This window comes from Biomphalaria glabrata, chromosome 14, assembly GCF_947242115.1.
Source record: "Biomphalaria glabrata chromosome 14, xgBioGlab47.1, whole genome shotgun sequence".
Taxonomy (NCBI): Eukaryota; Metazoa; Mollusca; class Gastropoda; family Planorbidae; genus Biomphalaria; species Biomphalaria glabrata.
Window position 1 is genome coordinate 36,702,335 of NC_074724.1, and position 14,632 is coordinate 36,716,966.

The following is a 14,632-nucleotide window of genomic DNA, read 5'->3' on the forward strand; positions in this document are numbered from 1 at the left end:
GTAGCGCCATTAAAAGATGAACATAACATAATACATAATGATAATGAAACTAAAGCAAACATTCTAAACAAATACTTTGCATCAGCATTCTCAGCCCCAGGAGACAAAGACATATTACTGAATTTGAACCAAGTAGACAACATAGAAGATATAGTAGTACAAGAAAATGGAATTCAAAAACTATTAGCCAACACCAAACCAAATAAAGCTTCTGGACCTGATGGTATTCCAGCTAGATTACTCAAAGAACTAAGTAATGAGCTAGCCCCAGTGTTCAAAATACTCTTTCAGGCTTCACTTAACCAGGGCAGAGTACCAAAGGACTGGAAAGAAGCTAATGTCACCCCCCTATTTAAAAAAGGAGAAAAATCTGACCCAGGGAACTACAGACCAGTATCACTTACCAGCATCACATGTAAAATCCTAGAACACATAATATGTAGCAACATCATAAACCACTTAGACAAACATAATGTCCTCACACCATACCAACATGGCTTTAGGAAATATAGATCATGTGAAACACAACTAATAGGACTAATTGATGATTTTTCAAAAGGTTTAGATAATAGTGAACAAATAGATGCTATCTTACTAGATTTTTCTAAGGCTTTTGACAAAGTTCACCACCATAGTTTGCTTAAAAAATTAAAATATTTCGGCATTAATGGTCCACTGCATCAGTGGATTAAAGACTTTCTGATAGGGAGAGAACAAACTGTAATAATAAATGGCTCTAAATCAACACCGATAACAGTAAACTCAGGTGTACCTCAAGGTACAGTCTTGGGTCCACTACTATTTTTAATTTACATAAATGATTTACCAAATTGCATTAGTTCAGGAACAAAAGTCAGATTATTTGCAGACGATTGCATAATATATAGAACAATAAAAACAACACAAGACACAGATATTTTACAAAGAGAATTAGATGAATTACAGAAATGGGAATCAAATTGGAGCATGTCTTTCCACCCAGAAAAATGTCAGTTGTTAAGAGTAACAAAAAAACTAAAACAAATTAATTCCACTTATCTTATTCATGGCAAACCAGTATCACAGACTAAAAACGCAAAATACCTAGGTGTTATAATAAATGAAAAACTATCATGGAATCCACATATTGATGAAACTACAAAAAAATCAAACAAAGCATTAGGATTTATTAAAAGAAATTTCTATAAATCAAATAAGAACATAAAACTAAAATGTTACTTAACCTTGGTTAGGCCAATAATAGAATATGCATCCTCCGTTTGGGACCCCTCAACTCAAGAAAACATTAAGAAACTGGAACAGACACAAAATAGAGCAGTGAGATTCATAACAAACGAATATTCACATTTGACTAGAGTAACACCTTTAGTAAAATCACTAAATTTAGAAAGCCTTCAGGACAGAAGGCTCAAAAGTAAAGTAGCAATCATACATAAAACACTGAACCATAATCTTCAAATACAAAAACAAAATTTAATAAAATACTCTGAAAGACACAAAGATAAAGGCACATTCCTCGTCCCATATGCTAGGACAAATTTGTACAAATACTCCTTCTTCCCTAGTGCTATTAGAGCATGGAATGGGTTGCCTGAGCTAGCCAGGAAAACCAGTGACTTGGCAGAATTTAAGTCATTGGTTAATATGCATGACTAAATGCATGACGCGTAGGACGTAATCATCTTCTTTTTTGAAGTAACGTCTGTATTATATAAGATAAGAAGATAAAACGCTATATATTTAGGCCAAATTCAAAACTCCTGATTGGAGACACTATCTCCCCAGGAGATGCACTTATATATATATATATATATATATATGCATTACCTATATTTTTACATAACTTTTAAAACTTTGTGGCAGCCCTTTTGTCTCTGTTTTAGTAATGTAAGATTTGTTTGATTTTTATTAGTTACTGTTCGTTAAAAAAATTAATTGTTATAAATAAACTTTAAGTAAACAAATTCACAAATTCAACAAATTTAGAGACGCAAGCCATGGGAGCATTTCTTGGAAAGTGGGTGCTTATCTCCACTTTCTCCCCCGGCATTGACAGTCCTTTGGAACCCCCTTTAAGTAAACAAATTCACAATATATTTTCACTTTTATTTTGGTTGAAAACCAATTTTATAACAACAAAAAAGATTCTTTCAATATTGTTTCATTTTTTTAAATTTCTCAGGCTGCTCAACAGCTGTTCAATTTAGGTAAGAATTTATTAATTTTTTTAATGTTTCTTTTTTGCAAACCTAACTTATGCATGGATAATTTGAACAATGTACAATGACATATTTGGAGGTATGGTGGCTGAGCGGTAAAGCTCTTGGCTTCTGAACCAGGGTTCAAATCCTGGTGAAGACTGGGATTTTTAATTTCTGGATCTTCGAGCGCCTCTGAGTCCACCCAGCTATAATGGGTGCCTGACATTAGTTGGGGAAAAGTAGAGATGGTTGGTCATTGTGCTGGCCACATGACACCTTCGATAACCATAGGCCACAGAAACAGATGGCCTTTATGGTGTTCACATTTATTTGCACTATTTTCATGTTGTTTGTCAAATGCAATTAGCAAATATAAAAATGGGTGGGTAGATAGACAGATGTATTTAGCAGGATTATCTTCTTTTTAACATTTTTTTTGTCATCTGTAAATTCAAAGAATAATTGGTTTACAAAAATTAAATATTGCAAAATCTAATAAATTTTTCATGGTAAAAAAAATAATCATCTCACATATTATTATAATCTTCTGAGCTTCATTTGATATCATATATATTACAGACATTCTTTCAAAAAAGAAGATAGTTATATCCTATGTGTATGTAAGGTTAATTTAAACTCAGCTATGGCTTCAGTTTTCTTGGTTCATCTAAACTAGATAAGACTTTGTTTTTTCTTGGTTGATTCAGGTATCTAGTTTCATAATGTAAAAATTCAACATGTTGTCATATTGTGTTGTTTATATTGTTCTATAATTAAGGAGATCATTTAAGAACATTTGAAACAGTTGTGTGCCTAAGACTGTTTTTCATACTAATCTTGAGTTAAATGTAATTGATGTAGATTTGGAGCCTTCATATTATTACACAGCACTCATCCTTAATCTTGGGGATCGAAGACATTGCCATTAGTACAGTTAGTTCTCTGCCTAGCAGGAAATCCTGAATCCATCAATAAGACCTATTAGTTGAGTTTCACATGACTTAAATTTCTTAAAGTCATAACTGCTTTATATACACACTTTGAACTGTCATAGACAATTGATTTCCCATTCTACAAGGTTAAATTTCTGTGAGAAAGTAATGTTATGTTTCTTCAACAAGTTGCAGCAGTGACAAGGAAGTAACTGCAACATGGCGGACGTGCGTTTGAGTTTTGAAGAGCGGAAGCAGATAATGATGTGGCACTGGAAGTTTGAGAATGTAGCTGCGGTTCAAAGACACTGGAGACGTTGGCTTGCTGACTCCATATTCCCTTCCATTCGTGCATTATACGGTGATGAGTTTTATTACCAACAAGATGGCGTCCCTCCGCACTATCATAGGGAAGTACGTGCATACCTGGATCACAATGTGCCAGGCTAGTGGATAGGATGCAGGGGACCAATCGAGTTTCCTGCATGCTCTCCAGGCCTCACTCCTCTGAATTTCTTCTTATCAGGCACAGTTAAAGATGAGGCGTACAAACGTAAACCATGTCACCTGGACACACTGAGGAATGAGATTCAGGCGGTGTGCGCAGAAATCTCTTGGTACGATGTACGAAATCAGTGTTGACTCATACTCAGCAATGCTGAAGGCTACCAGTTTGAACATTACTCACATTAATCACATTTATTTTTCCAATTGGACATTAAGCTTTCCATGTCAAGAAATTTAGGATTGTAGAAGGGGAAATAAATTGTCTATGACAGTTCAAAGTGTGTATACATTTTTTTGACGCACCCTGTATTATTGACATCATGGTCAGATAGTCCAGAGAGATTATCTTATAAATTACAGATGTTACTTTATAGAGAAGATAAGTACATCATTGTATGTGTATCCATGTACTAATTAATGTTAATTTCTATAATGTCATAATCTACCACTAGTTCATGTCTGTAAGATACTATAGAATAATTGTATTAGTCTGAGAGAAAGGAAATTCAATTTGACCACAATAGCCTACCTCAGTATTATTACAATAACAAAATAGATTTTAAAAAAAACCTAACAATATCAAACATGAAATACACACAAACACTTAACCAGTGCTTAATTTTCTCTGATGTTGTTTAGTCTAGCTGTTTTTTTTGTTTTTTTAAATTTGGTACGAACTTAAATGGCGTAATGTCTCTATAAAATAGTTCATTCATATCCTAAGGCTTTATGTTGGTCTATGGTCAATATTTTCCCATTGATGTCATAGTGACTGCATCCACCCATAATTAAAAAAAAAAACGTTTTATGTTTAATTTCAGTTCTGATAATTGGTTACATAGTTCTTGCATGTACTCTTAAGCTAGAGTGTGATGATCTGTGTACTCAATATTATGAAGTAATTTCTTCTGCTATTACTGTGCTTTTTATATTTTATATGGCTTAACAGAACTCATCTACGATTATGTCAAATTTTGTACAAAAAATTTCATAGTACCAATTAGAATTTTCTAACTCAAATTGTCTGATTTTGTCAAAGTTTCTGTTCCTGCCATTTGTTTTATAATAAAATTCCTAAAGCTGGTGATTTATTTTGAATACTTAGAAAGTTTATTTCTGTAGTCTTAAGATGTGTAGCTATTTTAGCTTTAACTTACTTGGTTATTTTAGATTTACTAGATTTAGCAAGAGTTGCCGGTATAGTTACATATAGATAATGATGTGAGAACAATAACATCAAAATATAAGACATAAAGTGTGGAGAATTGTCTCTTCTCTTATTAGATGAAATAATTTAATAAGGATCTTTTTTTTTGTGTCCAGAGACAGATGTTACTTTATAGAGAAGATAAGTACTCAATAAGTACTCATACTCAATAAATGGAATTCTACTTGCTCACAGTTTGCATCCTTATCGGATGTCAAACATCTTTCTTGAAATGTCCCATATTATCTCCCCTTAAAGAAAACAAGTATAATGAAAACCCTGAATGGCAATGTAAAAAAAAAGAGTAAGGTAAAGTTCCCCTTTCAGTCCTAGCAATCTAAAGTGCAGATGATGTTAAGGTCATCTGTTTCTTTGGCCAACACTTAACAAATAGGGTGTCATGTGGCCAGCACAACACTAACACTAAACATTTTTCTTATTGTTTTTTTTTTTTTACAATTTTAAAATGTTCTTATTCTTTCAGTATTCAAAGCAATGCTGTGGTCTGCACCTCCAATGCTGCTGAAGAAATAGAGATTGTAAGTATTTAAATACCATTTATTTGTAAGTATTTAAATACCATTTAAAATTTTGTATCAACTTTATTTACTATTTAATTTCTGTATTCCACAAACATATAAGAATTGCAATGAGGGGGGGGGGGGGGAAGATTCATTATGTGAAAAGTTTAGAGATGAAAAAAGAGTTCTTATTAAAAGAATTTTCAACTAGTCATTGCATACATTGATTCTGTCAACCATATATGTGGCCTCTTTAAATCGAGAAATGACTATGGATCATCTTATGGAAGTGAGATGAAGCTTATGCCTTAATCCTGGATGGAATGATGCCACCCTCTCCATGCGTGTAGCCAGCCAGGCTAATGAGCCCCTCCCTACCCAAATCTTACTTGCTTAAGTGTCAGTACTCGCCTTTTCCCCTTCTCCTGTTAGTGATAAATAGTTAGACCAGGCCCAAGGTCTGGTTGTCAGAGGCTATTTGAGATGCATGGCTTTTTAACTTGTTAAAATTTTATTACATTTTTTTTTTCATTCCATAGGCGAACAGTACAGTACAGAAGAAAACCATGTTTATGACTCAGTAATATATACAGGATATCAGACCGTAAATACTTTTAAGTCATAGAGTGAAGTCTACATGTCCTTCCATATTGACATTATTTTTTGCTACAAGCAGAAAAATTAAGAAAATTTCATTCTGCTGCATTAAAAAGTACTTATACATTTTAAAAAACAAAAACTGATCAAAACTTCCTTCTTTTTGTACACTTAGCTATTTAGTTGTTCTGCCTTGTATGAAAATCCTCAATAGGATAGAAAAAGTTCTTTACAGGGCGACCATTTAATTAATCTCCAGACATTAGATCCCTAAAAAGAACTGAAAAAAAAAAAAGATATTTTAAAAAATGCTATTGCAAACCTTTTACTTTTTTTAACTAACAAACTTTCACATCCAAGACATAAAGCAAAACTTGTATAGGCAGTTTAAATTCACACCAGACAATGGAGGAAGATTGAACTAAATTTTTTATTTTTTTTTAGTGTTTTTGTAGTTTGGGTACTACATCAGAAATGAAGATTATTAAATCCTAGTCCAAACCTTCTACAGGATGGCAAGGGAATGACCGCCGTTAGGTGGGTTTGATGTAGCGACCATCATGACAGCAGTCCAGAGCACTTATCACTAGACTACAAAGTTTCCCTTTCAGACCTTGTGGTCTATAGGGTAGATGATGTTAAGGTCATCTTTTTCTGTGGCCTACGGTCAATGAGGGTGTCAAGTGGCCAGCACAACGACCAACCGCCTTTACTTTTCCCCACCTAATGTCAGGTAGCCATTAGAGCTGGGTGGACTTAGAGGTGCCCAAAGATCCCGAAATTAAAATTACGTCTTCAACAGAATTTGAACCCGGGATATAAAAATGTTAATACTGTGTATGTGCATAAAGTAGATTTATTATTTTCTAGGATTTTATAGGATAAAGTTCTTTAATGACTGTTCAGTTTTTTCAAGTTGTTTTTTTAATATAAAGGGGACTTTTTTTTTATTAGAGTGTTTGAGCTCTATTTGTTTGTTTTTGTTTGACCACACCAGATCCAGCCTGAAACTTCGGAGAGCCTAACTGAAAGCATCCCCACCAGTATTGCTGACCAAACTGTGAGTTATTTCACAATGTTAATAACGTCTAATTTCAAGTTTATCAACACTCTGTTTTTAATGCTTTTATATGCAGAGATGCTTACATGCCAAAAGGGAATTGTGTATTCCCAGACCTGGAAATGTGTATTTTGAGGGGCAAATGTGTATTTTCCTAAATATCAAGAAATATACTCAGGAAAGACTCAAAATTAAATCATTCAAGCACATAACATACACAAAGGGCAGCAATCCTAAACACAGCATAAAGTTAAATAAGACAATGTTGTACATTTGTCAAACTATTTACACTTTTAATCTTTGTCTTAGACTTTTCTAGAAAATGTTAGAATGATAACGTTCTTGTCACCTGGCAATGATTTACTGATCGTAATGCCTCTTATGTACCGTACTTCACATTCTATAATAGCGGCAACAGAAAATGTATTCAAAAGAATGAGAATTTTTGTTACAAGTGAATGTAGACTTAAACTGGATGTAATGGTTTGCTTATCTGGATCAGTGACATCTAGTTTTGTAAAAGTAGTTTTGTTTATAGGCAATTTCTTTACAAGGTATCCAGCCACTGGAAATATTTTATATCATTCAGATTTTCTTCTTCCATACCTTTTTTGCAGAGTTAGCAATCACTAATAACAAACATTTTAAATATTTGTTTTTCAGATAATTTTAATTAGTCATTGAACTTGTTTCTAATATAAAAAAAGTAATTGAGTCTGCCTAAAATGCTCCTGATTTCATTATTTGAACTTAGGCCTTCATAAGTATGGAACCTAGATAGTCGCTAGTGACTATTCCAGTAGCTACCACAGAAGATACATTCTGCAAGTTAGGGAACATCAGTTTGATTTCCTTTATCATGTTAAAAGAGAGATAATATTAAGCTCAACCAATATTTCTTCTATGAAAACCTTTGCCCTTCTCACTTGCATGTAAAAAAAATCTAATTCAGATCTAGAATAGATCTAGATCTGTAAGCAGCTTCATAGTTATTTTTTAATGTGCATAGGGATATTTAAAGGTATTTTATCAACCCCACAGAATTATAGGCTGTGAAATACTAGATCTAGATCTGTACAAAGTTAGCTTAGAATAGCCAATTTTTGCCCCCCCCCCCTTCTTTTTAATTTTAGATTCCATAAATGATAAGAAATAGCTGCTTTTGAGTATGAGTTAAATAAATGTCATAAACTGGGATTTTATAAAAAGAATTGAGACTCATTTTACATTTGAGTAAAAATCAATAATAGTAGGTAATCATCTCACTGTATTTGTTCCACAAAAAGAACTAACCAGCAATAGTGTTTATTGGAACATATTTGAAGAAAGTTGATGGGAAGGGATGACACCCTGAGCTACCGCACCAGGTGCCACAGACACTGTCTGGGAGATTTCCATACAGTTTTTAGGTGATCAGTTGGATCTCTACTCTACTTATTCCAGAAGAGTTTTATCAAAGATGAAGTGTTGTCCTGTTTGTGGAAAAAAATTTTATTAATTTTAACGATCAAAACAAGACTATGGCTTAAATATTCCTGGTCCATTGGTAACTTCAATGGGGGATCACACAAACTCTCTTTGTAATCTTGTTATTTCTATATATATATATTACAAACTTGTATAATAAAATTGATACTGTAAATATGTGCATAAAGTAGATTTATAATTTTCTATGATTTTATAGGATAGAGTTCTTAAATGAGTTTTAAAGTTGTTTTTTTTATTATTAAAATGACTGTTTTTTTTTATTAGAATGTTTGAGCTCCAGTTTTCATGTATTTTTATTGTTAAAATGATGTCTTTTTTTATTAGAGTGTTTGTGATTTCAAATTTTTTATTTGACCATTCCTGTTCCAGCCCAAGACTTCAGAGGGCCTAACTATAACTATTAATAGAACCTCCACCCGTATTGCTGACCAAACTGAAACTGATCCAGTTTATATTAATATGGCTTGCCAAACTGTGAGTGATTTAACAATATTTCTAGTGTTATTTTAAGCTTATCATCAACATGCTATTTTATTATTTCTATATTTCAAGTTTTTTTTTTATTATTAAAATGACTGTGTTTTTTTTATTAGAATGTTTGAGCTCTCTATTTTTTTTTTGTTTGACAACACCAGATCCAGCCCAAATCTTCAGAGTGCCTTATTGAAAGCATCTATAAAATACCTACAAACAATGCTGTCCGAATTGTGAGTCATGTTAATAAAAATCCTAATTTTAAATTTATCAACATGCTATTTTTATTATTTCTATATGCTACAAACTATTATAAAAAAAAGAAAGTTCCTATAGGGTAATATGTGTGTTTGTGTAAAGTAGTTGTTTATTTTTTTTTAATAATCTTATAGGATAGATAGTGTTCTTAATGGCTGTCCAGTTTTCATGTTATTTTATTGTTAAAATGACTGTCTTTTTTTATTAGAGTGTTTGTGATCTCAAATTTTTTATTTGACCTCAGTTCCAGCCCAAGACTTCAGAGAGTCAAACTGCAACTATTAGTAGAACCTCTACCTGTGTTGCTGACCAAACTGTAAGTGATTTAACAATATTTGTAAAGTCTTATTTCAAGTTTATCAACATGCTGTTTTTTATAATTGTATTTGCCTCAGGCTAATATAAAAAAAAATCCTACATAATACTGTGTTTGTGCACAAAGTGAAGTTATCATTTTTTTATGATTTTATAGGATTGAGTTCTCTAAAGTTTGTTCAGTGAATTAATCTCCATTCTTTGATTTTCTTGTTTGAACATTCCACAGCTTAATGATTCCAAATGCCCAACTGAAACTGATCCAGTTTATATTAATATGGCTTGCCAAACTGTGAGTGATTTAACAATATTTGTAAAGTCTTTCAAGTTTTATATAAACATGCTACTATTTTTATATGCCACAATCTTAAGAAATACTAAGACTGCTTTATTGATCCTAATGGAAATTTGTTGTGATTTCAAGGACTCTTTTTCTCATATAAAGACAACACAACAGAAACATACACATAAATACAACAGACACAACATAGAAAGTTCATTCAGCGACTACACACAGGCATCTTGGTCCTATTCATGTGTCCTGATCTAAGAGTGGCGTTGACATAGTCTGACCGAGTGAGGTACGCACAAGTTTTTGTACCGCTCTGTTCTTGTTTTGATTGACAGCAGTCGCCCACTTCATGACGTAGTTCTGATGGAGCCGGTGGCTGTTGTCTTCCAAGATTTTTTCGATTTTCCTTAGACACTTTTGTTCAAAAAGTTCCTTTAAATGGGGCAATGTTGTGAGTGTAATTTTTGATGCCCTTTTTATGATGGTTACTAGACGGCTACATGTTCCACTACATATTATTGTGTGTGTGTGTGTGTATATAAAAAAGAGCTATTCAATTCTACGATTTTATAGTGAAGAAAGAGTTCTTTACAAAATGCCCTGTCATCTCAAAACATTTATTCCTTAAGATGAGGTGGGAAAAAAATATACATTGACAAAAAAAATTTAGTGCAAACAAACAGAAAAATTGCATTCTACATCAAAACATTATTTCCACATCCTAGTCCAATCTTACAGGATGACATGGGGATGGGCCAGGTTTGTGCATGGGACCATCATGACATCTGTTCAGAGTGTGTACCACATGACCAAGTACCCATCCAATTAATGCTCTCTATAGAAAATTAAACTTGATGTCACTTATATGTTATTTTTTTTTACACTCACTCCATCTGTCTGTATGGTAAAAAGTTTGTACACATTTTTTCTCGTACACCTAATCTCTGGTCAAGCTGAAATTTTGCTAAATTATTTCTTTTACATGACAATGCAAGAATCAATTTAAAAAATTAACCAATTAGTTAATTAACTATTGCTACTGTAATTAATTATTTTGTTGGGTATCTTGAGCAAAAAAAAAGAAATCATACTTGACAGATGTTGTGGTATAAGTTGAATTAGTCGCCCTCAGAACTCCTGAGACATCAGTGACAATGATTTGTATGCATTTCAATAACAATCATGTCATCATTCACCTAGATAGTCCCTTCGTCTCTCCCCCTTTCACAACTGGTCCAAACAAGTGATAGGATCATAGCGCATTGAGAAAGCTAAACAAAAACAATTGGTTAAAAATATTTCTAATTGCACAGATTTACTATGTCTTGGCATTTCATATAATTACATGACTGATCCAAACTAACTGATACAATCACACTTAAATATAAGCTTTGTTTTTTTTTAAAGTATATTTTATGTTTTTTTTGTTTGTTTTTTTAATTAAAATGACTTGCTTTTATTAGAGTCTTTGATATCACTAAATTTTGTTTTTAACCTATCCACAGACTGTCAATGAAAGGAATAAATGAAAACATTTGAGCAGCCTTAAACATACTGAAATTTTATTCTACAAAAATGTAACTTCCTTCAGAATGAAAAAAAAACAAGTTTTGGGCAATTATATGGAAAAAAAAAACAAGTTTGGGACAATTTTTAAAAAATGTCTGAATCAGGTCTTTTTGAATGATTGTTGTGTTTTTTTAATTTTAAAATAATTTTTGTGTGTGTTTTAGATCTATATGTTATCACTGTAAAATTGAGTCGTTTAATTTCATATGCATAAGTCTTGTTAAGTTGTTCAGTATTTCTTAGAGATATTTCCTTTTGATACCATCATAAGCGATTTAAGTTGATGTACTAGTACATTGTTTTCTTGACATTTTTTTTAGTAAGTATTTATGTTATGAGTGCTGCTTTCAATCTGTTAGTATTACTTCTTCCAAAATTCTTGATATTGGTTAGTCTAATTGTGAATTCAGGTGTTTTCCTCCATTTTTTTTAGCTCTGTTGTAATTTTGGTCCTCTCCTGGTGCTTCTAATTTTTTATTTCTGATGTTTAAATTAGAGTTGGTGAGTTTATAGTGTTGGTAGGTTTATTGTGTTGGTGGCTGTTCATATTTTCCTTTGTCTCCATCTTGTTTTATTTAGGAACTCCTCAAAGTATTCAGCCCATTTGTCAATGACCCTTCTGTTTTTTTTGTGACGAGGACACCATTATAGTTCTCATACATGTGTGATCCGCTTGTAATCCATTCTTGTCATCCCTTATTTTCATGCCCATTCCTCTCGCATCAAGGTTCTCAATGAGTGCTCTTTGTTTTTTTTTGATTGCCTCATTTTTATTCTTTCTGACAGATTTTGTAACTCTTCGCCTTGCTTCCTTGTACTGCTTTCTGGTTTCTTTCTTTAGCATTATTTGTCTGTTCAATATGCCTGCATTCTATATGTCAGGCTCTCCTTTTCTTTTGCTTAAATCCAACCATGTCATCTGCTTTACTTTTAATAGCATGTTGTTGTTTTTTTATTGCTCATTTGTTATAATTAGGATTACCCACAGGCTATGTCTGTTGTTGTGCTTCAACAATTTATCTTTTGGTCTGTGAATTCTAGTATATGCTTCATTTAATTGGAGTGGCCAGCTTTAAATTCCTTCCCATACACACTTCTGGCCTGTGAACTGTTCTCACGTAACATTTTGACCCAATATCCCCCATCCAATTTCAATACTCTTCTAAGATATTACTTTAAATTAGAGCGGCTCACTTATATTGACTTTCCATACACAAACACATCCTTCTGGCCATTTTTTTTTTTAACCACCACCCCAACACACAAAATAAAATATCTATATCTGCATTTTCTTTTTAAAACATTTTACACACATGAAAAAAATTTGTGTCCTAGCTTTGATAGAAAAAAAAAGATTGTTTTCATATAATGTCTACAAAAACAAGTTTGGTGCCACATATTGCCATTGAAATTTACTTTCAAAAGTTTTTTTTTTTTAATGGTGATTAAAACAGAAAAAAGAATAAAATGGTCTTTTTGTTATAGCAACTTGAAGATAAAATTGGGAATGAAACATCATTTTGGGAAGTTTTAATGGCTGTAGTTTCCATTTGTGAACTGGCTTAGTTGTTCTAGAGCAGGGGTTCTCAACCTGTGGGTCGCGACCCCCTTGGGTGTCGCCTAAGACCATCGAAAATATGGACTGTTTTTGTCTATTCTTCTTTTGCTGTGTGTGTGTTGGGGGGGGGTCGCGGCCGAGTGGGGGATTCTAAAAAGGGGTCACCAAGCTTAAAAGGTTGAGAACCGCTGTTCTAGAGACAAGTTAAGTAATAACAAGTTAAATTTGTATTTTTTTTTAGTTCACCACAATCGGGGTACCGTAACTAGTGAATGGTGAGAGAATCAGTAAGTGCCCTTAGAATTATAGTCTAGATTGTAATTGTCCTTTTCCAATGCTGTTAGATGTGTTAGGAATTCTTAAGTTTCTGCATCAAGTGGGTCTATCATGAGTTTTTGAGTATCATATTGCTGTGCTACTTTGGTTATTGTATATTTTACTTTTACTCTTTGTCTAAATTTAGCTTTGGCTACTAGATGGTCTGCATCTGTTTCTCTGAAACTTCTTACATGAAAGACATCAAATCTACATCTTTTACTTATGATTATCCATATATGATCTATTTGATTTTGGTTTTTCCATCAGGTGAGATCCATGTTGCTTTGTACATTTTCTTATGCTGGCATTTAGTGCTACAGATAGACATTCCTTTTCCTGAGGCCAAGCCCAGTAATGTTAGGTCATTATTATTTGCCTCTTCATATAAGTTTTCTTTGCGGATTATTGGTCTGAAGGCGAATTCTTTTCCAATGTTGGCATTGAAATCTCCTAGAACTATTTTGATGTCCTGCAGTGTTGCCTTGTCATGAATTCTTCTAGTCCATCATAGAAGGCTTATTGTGTGATCAATGCTTTTTCCTTCAACGTTTAGGGCGTTTAATTATAGCCTAAACATTTTTAAAAAATTAACTTTATATTATTCATATTTGTTTTAGCTTTCCCAACAATATTTTTTTTTATATGACTGTTGTTAACCCTGCGCACAACCAGATGAGAAAAGTTCCAGCTTGATTTAATTGTGATCCTTCAGTTGTGAAACTACTATATGGAAATGAATCCCTGTGCAATGGCAATGGTCGAAACTATATCTCCTCAGCAGTTTCCCTCTCTCCAAGCAACTGATCTAGATCCAAAGGAACAGCAAGTGTCGATACAAGATCAGTGGCCTCACAGGCTTTATACTATTGTCTTTCTACTTCTGCTGATGAATTTCAGAATTATGGCCCTTGAAGGCCTGATTGTTAATTTGTTTACCAACATTGCATTGCACTATATAAAATTATTTTATAAGCTTTGGAAGGTGCCTGTTTTCTTCGTATTCAACTTTTTTTTTTTTGCATGTTAACTTCGAACATTTACTTTTTAAAAATTAATGTAGCCATGATATCTGGACAGTTATTTTGTAGGGATACTGTTTGAGTCACAGCTTTTCTGGAATGTTACTTGCGAGTTGCATAATCAAACTATCGATGTGAGGAAATAAAGTACTAAGGTTATTACCTGCATGTAAGGCTTGTTATTTACCTAAAATTAGGATGAACTATTTATTATGAACTATTTGTTGAGATTAAAATTTTGAAACAGTTCCCTCTTCTGTCATTTATTTGTGGAGTTTTGTCTGTATTTGTTTACACCAAACTCAAATACCAGCAT

General features: G+C 32.9%; 1 long non-coding RNA gene across 1 annotated transcript; it reads left to right on the plus strand.

The window, feature by feature from the left end:
• Positions 1–1,887: 1,887 nt before the first annotated feature.
• On the plus strand, positions 1,888–14,563 carry LOC129922776 (uncharacterized). The gene is made up of 8 exons (XR_008774638.1): positions 1,888–2,207; positions 5,332–5,386; positions 5,908–5,972; positions 6,963–7,025; positions 8,838–8,987; positions 9,107–9,220; positions 9,490–9,561; positions 11,358–14,563. It is a non-coding gene; the product is annotated as an uncharacterized LOC129922776 (long non-coding RNA).
• Positions 14,564–14,632: the final 69 nt, after the last annotated feature.